The sequence below is a fragment of the Charadrius vociferus genome, unplaced genomic scaffold (assembly GCF_000708025.1).
Source record: "Charadrius vociferus isolate BGI_N301 unplaced genomic scaffold, ASM70802v2 scaffold163, whole genome shotgun sequence".
In the NCBI taxonomy this organism is placed as follows: Eukaryota; Metazoa; Chordata; class Aves; order Charadriiformes; family Charadriidae; genus Charadrius; species Charadrius vociferus.
The window spans coordinates 4,581,732-4,588,233 of record NW_009648332.1 but is presented as its reverse complement, the minus strand read 5'-3'; the positions used below and the strand labels follow the sequence as shown (position 1 = coordinate 4,588,233).

At 42.0% G+C, this 6,502-nt stretch overlaps 1 protein-coding gene across 1 annotated transcript in view; it reads right to left on the bottom strand.

The window, feature by feature from the left end:
• AGBL4 (ATP/GTP binding protein-like 4) overlaps window positions 1-6,502 on the bottom strand; it is a 972,041-nt gene that overhangs the window by 312,092 nt on the left and 653,447 nt on the right. The gene's annotated exons all lie outside the window — the stretch shown is intronic.

Genomic DNA, 6,502 nt, shown 5'->3' with positions numbered 1-6,502 from the left:
GTGGTTCTGCCCTGGAAAATCCCACCTTCGCTGACTCTGAATGAAAACCAGTTACTCTGAAAACATCTAGAGATACTTCCCTTTTAAAGAAGAACAGAGCAGTCATCATATGTATCCAGACTGCTGCTCACCAAGATCAGCTAGAAGGGTAATCAGCTTTTGCAGCAGTGCATGAGGAGGCGTTTCGCAGTACAGTTCCTGACAGGCAGAGTAAGAGTTAAGCCGGAGGGTGGGGGAGAAGCCAGAGGATTGCCATAACATATCATCAGTGGGACTATTAATAGGGTACAGGTTATAACTTATTCATGAACTTCTGCACTTTTCACTTCTACAGTATGGCAGGGTAACACGGGAACACTTATGAACGACACTACTAATGCACCAAAGAGAAAGGAAACACAGTTCTGGTGCTGTTGCACATTAAACCTATATATTGCTCTTCAAGACTATAGCAGATCAGTCAAGTAGACATGGATACTACTGTTAAAAGATCAGCTCTCAGAGCATCACTACCCCCGCTGGGTCTTAGATGCCTTTGGCAGATACAGAGCACATTAAATCTTTTAATCTTGGGTATAGTTGCATATCTTGTTGTATGATTCTTGTTTCAGCAAATACTTATGAGCATTGTCGGACTCAACATGCAGCACTCGTCTCTCCAGGGCCCACAGCCATGGTGGCCCAGTGCCAGCGCAGAGGCATTTCCTTTGCTCTTTGCAATCTCAACGCAATTTGGAGCAATGGCCTTCCTTAACCATCCCACAGTACAATTCACATTAAACTAGTGCTAATTAATTGAGCCAAAGCAAACTATTCAAAAAGCTTCACACCCTGGAAAATCAGTTCCATGGTTTTTGAAGTTCATGTCCAAAAAGGGGTTTTGAATGCCCTTGAGGGCTGGTGGGAATAACCACTTGCACCAGGAAGTCACAGCTGACCCGTCAGCACCTACAAAATCAAAATACAGCTTGTAAGAAATGTGAAGGCCCAAATTCATGTTGCTATTTCAGTTCCTGAAGGAGGCTAACTCTGTGGCACAAATAATTTAGGACTTAATGGATATGGCAAAGGCGATGGGTTGTCAGTAACAAGGCTGAGGAAAGAACCTAGATATCCCTAGGGACCAAGTTTATTCCTCTCACCTACTCTCCTGGCAAGAGATTTAGCACTTGTCACTGGTCACTGTTTTATCTCCACTGTCTTAATTGCCTTCCTACTAGTTAGGGTTCATTGTATGTTATATTGATTGTTTTTCCCCACTAATTGACTGTGTGGTTGTTGGCTTCTTTAATTGCCATCCTGAAAGACACTGTAAATTGTCCTACATCAACATTACTGATGGTAAAAAAACATAGCGGTGCCAAGGAATCTCAGTGTTAATACGGTGGGGAAACATCTCAAAGCAGGCAGCTTTTATACCCAGCCCAGGTACACAGTCCAAGTGCTGAACCTTACCTAATTTCCACCAAGCTTTCAGTACATATACAGACGAAGATACGAAGTGTGTTCTATAATCTCAAGAAGAGGACCCCAAGATATCTCCCCTAGGGTCAAGGGAGAGACCAACCCTTCCAAAGGAAATGCTCCACCTTCTGAAAACAGGGCTACCACCCAACCTACAAGGTTTCGGAGACCTCTCAGCCCATTAAATCCTCTCTCTCAGCCAGTTCATCCTAGCATTCTAGACTGAAAACGAAGATTTTCATATTCATATTCTGGTTTCAAGTTCTGGTTTTGAACCATATTCAGTTTGATATTCGTTGTAACCCAGATGATGGGTGTAGACAGCCTACAGCATGTTCTTTCCACACACACGTGCTCCCCATATCCTCCTCCAGATATCTGAAGTCTGATCCAAGCCACAGAAGTTAGTGTGTGTTTGCTTTAGACCTCCACAGACCTTTTGGTCCAGATCTTAAAACATTTAATGCTTCTCACAGACCTAAGGATGCAGACAGGGACCAAAAGAGATTTTCCAAGGCATTTAATTCCTACTAATTGTCTCAGCCGTGTTAGAGCATTTGAAAGTTTGACAAAAGACTCACAAACATTTTTAAACAGTTAAGTTGCTGCACCTGGATCAGTCTGTCGGACCCCATATCTGCAAGCATTGTCTGCATATGCAAATCCAAACTCTTAAAGCAGCTACACTGAACAGGAAGAGTCATTCATACAAAATATTTAAATGTGGAGATGACAGAAGACTTCAAGAAGAAAGATTAATTAAAAACCTAGACAAAAAAAAAAAAGCTTTTTTAAAAAACATTTAGCTTGGAGCTTGGAATAAATTTGCCCTCATAGATCTCATTAAACATTAAATTATTCATATGCATATTTATCTTCCATGATTTACCCCAAAAGTGACTAAGGCCTGTATCTAAATTTTGGTTCTGCAACAAAAGGGTAGCATGGTAAAGTTTATCAACAGCTCTCCTTCCTTCAGTCACCCCAACTGGATGAATAATTTAATTTCCTTTTCTGATTGGAATGGAAATCTAGTTGCTTCATACCTTCCTAACCTTCCTGAAGTTATCCGTATGAATGGCAGCACCACAATTGACTTAAATAAATAAGAAGGAAAAAGCTACCAGTACTTTCAGCTGGGCTGTGGTTAATCTAGTACCAAGTCTTATTGTAAGAAACTCCAGTACAAACCACCATCCAGCACCAAGCCCCTGCCCCTGTGTTTGGTGAGACAGTGTCCACTGCCTGCAGCACCTGATGGACCCGCTGGGACACCAGCTGTTTCAGTTGCATGTTGAAAGTGTAAGACCCTTCCACCTTAGCCAGCAGTAATGCACTGGGCAGTGAAAGGCACTGGTCAGTATTTGAGGCTTATTGAATACATGCTGACTATCTCTTTTCTGTAATAGTGTCAATACAGCAATTGATTCCAGACCTTTTCTTAGAAGAATTCCAGTTCTAATTTAATCCTATTGAGCAGCAGTCAGAAGGTGACCAAGGGAGGAATTTCATTCATTTTAGAGAAACAGGCAAACAGTGGTGGGTTTGGCAAAACCAAAAGAAAGGGTGCCTTTTGTTTATTTTTGAAGGATAACCTATGACTGCAGCAGCTCCTGTTGCTGCTACTGCCTACTCTAAGAATGCAACATCCAGGACATCGCTTGTTTCCCTATTAAGGCAACAAAAAGGCTTGGTTTAATTTTGTGTAAAAATGAAAATAATTTTCTTAAAAGATGTTAAACTGTCCTATTAGGGTCTGATGCTTCCCAGAACTTCCCCTTTTTGTTTTTACTTTTTTCTCCTAGGTAAGCAAAATTCCCTCCCTACTTGTGCAAACATGTATGAGGGGACACTTAAAGGTCCTTTTTCACAAGGTCCTTTATCGTCTGAGTATAGCCATCCGGATAGCCTCTCCAAAATGTAGTCTCATTTCTCAGCACCTTCACATGGCTTTTCAACCAGTCAGTACAGGATTTCAACTGACATGAACATGCCATGAAGACTTGTGTTTGCTATTCCCACATATACTGACCTCTCTGCTATTCCTTCTCACCCCTCCTAGAAGTAACAAAAGAAACAGGGGAAGAAGAAACCCCCCCTCAACACTTGAAATCTATCCCCCAGCCTTCTCCAAATGACTTGAGTAGTTCTTACTGTAAATGAGGAGCCAAGGGAGCGTTTGTGTTAGCCTGCCACATTTAAAGACCTTTCTTTAATTTCAGGACACTGTTCTTGAACTTTAATGGACCGATTAATAATGTGCAGCAGCAGCAGCAAAAAGAGGAGGAATGCAACCGAAGGAAAGAAAACCTCGGGATGCAGTCCCATCCATCTTTAGATGCCACATCCTCAACAATATCTGCTGTGACCACCAATTCATTAGACTGATGCAATCTATTAAGTAATAGCCATCAGCGTGTCCCCCCACTGCCTCTACAAAGCAGACTGTTAAACACTTACAAGGTAGCGAGTCAATACAGAACCATTTTTCTCAGGCTTCATTCTTTCCCAGCATTAACCTTATTAACCTTTAAGCACAGCAAAAGGGTTGTTTATTTGCTTAAACATCTGCTTTGGGTGGAAGTGATAAGCATGTGGTAAGAGCGTGTGGAAAAGGGAGAAACATCTTTCGGCCGCGCTGGCCTGGCCATTCCCAGGCTGTTGGCAGGGCATATGCCCATCAGCCCTCTGGGTACATTTGAAGTCAACTCTGTCTCCTGAGGTGAGGAAGTGCCAGGTTCAATTTGCCTTTTTTTCTGAGGAGAGGGATGGAGGAGTTTCAACTTTCTTTGGGTCCTGTCATCATGTGCAGATGTTGTTTGGCTCCACTTCGCTCTTTTATCCAACAAAAGACCAACTACTAGGCATGACCCTCTCCTTTCGGAGTTCTGCATTTGCGTGGACCCAGGGTTAGCACTGTATCCAAACTCAGCCCATAGTTTTAATTTCTACTAAAACTCAGACAAACGCACAATTTCTTTGGTCACCTTTCTGCCACCTCTTTTATGAAGCTGTCCCTGTTGTTCTCACACTAACTTGGCTCAACTTGTCTCTAAAATTGGATTCACACTCTACAGCTTGAAAAAAAATAATACACGTGCATGCACACACAAGCTAACCTAGTACACATCTAATTCGAGGGCACTGATGGCTACTGGAGGAACAGTTCGCTTTACAAGTGGGAAAAAATGAACTACCCTACTGAGCAGAGATAGGGCTACTCAATATTTTTTTCCGCCTTATCCAATGCTCAGGTATTCTGAAATATTTCCATCTTCTGCCAGTTTAAGCAAGACCATTTCCTCTGTCTGAATGCCTTTAACTCTCACTTTCGTCCCAAAACTGAGGTCTATTGTTCCCATGTCTTCTAGTCCATTCTCATCACCTATTGGAAATTCTACGGGGAACAACAAGAAATAAGCGTTCTCCTTTAGCCATATGTAGTTTTCATGTCACGTCCTATATGTGGCACTTGTCAACGTTATTTAACTGTAAACTTCTTTCTGGAACCTGATCTGATGCTCCATATTATTTCCTAGCTATATGCCTTATTGTAGCAGCATGAATAGAGAGGGTGGCAGAGGTTCTTAAAATGAGAAAGGGAACAGAAACAATCTCCAAGAGTTTTATATCTGCATTTTGAGGTCCCTGGCAAAAGTTTGCAAGCATATTTTGCCTGTGAAGAGAACACTACCCACCAGTATTTGCTATGTCTGAAGGTGCCAAAAAAGCAAGCCTGAAACACACACAGGGGAAGGACTGAGTTGAAAAAAAGCCAACTCAGTATCTATCTGCTCACAACAACCATCAAGCACATAAATGAGTCTTGCACTCTTCTTTCCTCATCTTCACTCTGTGGCCACTCTCCAAAGAGAAGGCAGCATGATGAGCCAGAGGAAAGCAAAGCAAAACCTCCCCGTTTCAAGATCTCATTAACTGGGAAGTTAATAAGTGCACTGAAGCTTTCATTCCTCGAGCTGAAACAGGAAAAGTTAAGAGGAGAAAAAAATAGTTTTACAGTGTCAGAATTTTTACTTCTCATCTTTAATGGTGCCTCTGCACATTTTTAATAGCTGCTCCTCCACATGAAACCCACAGGAGCAAGGTTTAGAGAGCCAGAACTTACTGGAGTGCTTACATCCACATTTCAAAAACCAAAAGCCTTTCCACAGAAAATAAGATACTGATTGAAAAACTGTACAAATCCTCTCCCTATACTCTAGAAGCTTATTAGCAGCTTTTTGACTCTTAAGCCATTAAGGTTCACTGGTTTCATGCCTTCCATCTCATCTCCTAACATCTTCCTCGGGCCAAAAATCTTCCTTAGTCTTCCTCCAGCCATCTACTGTTTAAATAGTGGCTTGAAGCTTCAGAAATGAACAGCAAAACATGCCAGGAACTAGTAGATTAAAATTACCAGGGATTAATAGTCCTAGGTCTAATAATTTCTTTTTGAGCTTTTCTAGGACACACTGAACCAGCAGGACTCCTGTTTTGCCACCAGGACCATGATGAATAAATACAGAGGGCAGAACTGGAGGTGTTCAGTCATTGAGGTGAAGGCAGAGGCAGTGCCGGAGGACGGGAGACAGCTTAAAGATGCAGATCCCACCAGGCCCTGAGCTCCTCAGAACTTCATCTCTACAGGAGAGAGGAGAAAGAAAAGGAGACAAGGAGTTCTTCTCTCCAGCAGCTAGAGGAGGGTCAGAGATTTCAATTTACCCAAATGGCAGATGATGCAAAAAAGCCCCAGAAACAACAAGTTGGGTTCAAGGCAACAGCAGTTGTCCCTGTTTCAAGAACAAGAGCTAAGCCAAAGGCCTCTGATCATGACAATGGGATCCTTCCACCCTCAGTAAAAAAGCACCTGAACATACCAGTAAAGTTTTACAAAGACCATAGTTAGCAAAAGGATCAGTCTTTCATTTACACACAAGAAAAGTAATCCAAAGGAAACTGGAAGTCCATTTAATTTTTTAAGTCATCCACTATTAAAAACATAGAGCACAGAATCAGTGGCTTCTGCTGAAAAAAAAAA